The sequence below is a fragment of the Thunnus maccoyii genome, chromosome 20, assembly GCF_910596095.1.
Source record: "Thunnus maccoyii chromosome 20, fThuMac1.1, whole genome shotgun sequence".
NCBI lineage: Eukaryota > Metazoa > Chordata > Actinopteri > Scombriformes > Scombridae > Thunnus > Thunnus maccoyii.
In genome coordinates, this window is record NC_056552.1 from 18,206,497 (window position 1) to 18,206,757 (window position 261).

Here is a 261-nt window from a genome sequence, read left to right on the forward strand (position 1 = left end):
AAGAAGCACTTCCAGTGATGGTGAGCACAAATAGCAAGAAACAATCTATATCATTTGAAAATATGAAGGCAGCTTTATTGATATTAAAAATATCCAATTACTAATACACATTTAACAGCTATGATTAAAAAGTACAAGGCGTACAAGGCAGAGACAATGTTGAGTTAAAATGTTTTCTGTTCAACACAGAATCTTCCAGAATAATTCCTTCTGCAACTATCACTGCAATCGATGTTTCGGAGAAACCACACAAGCAAGGTA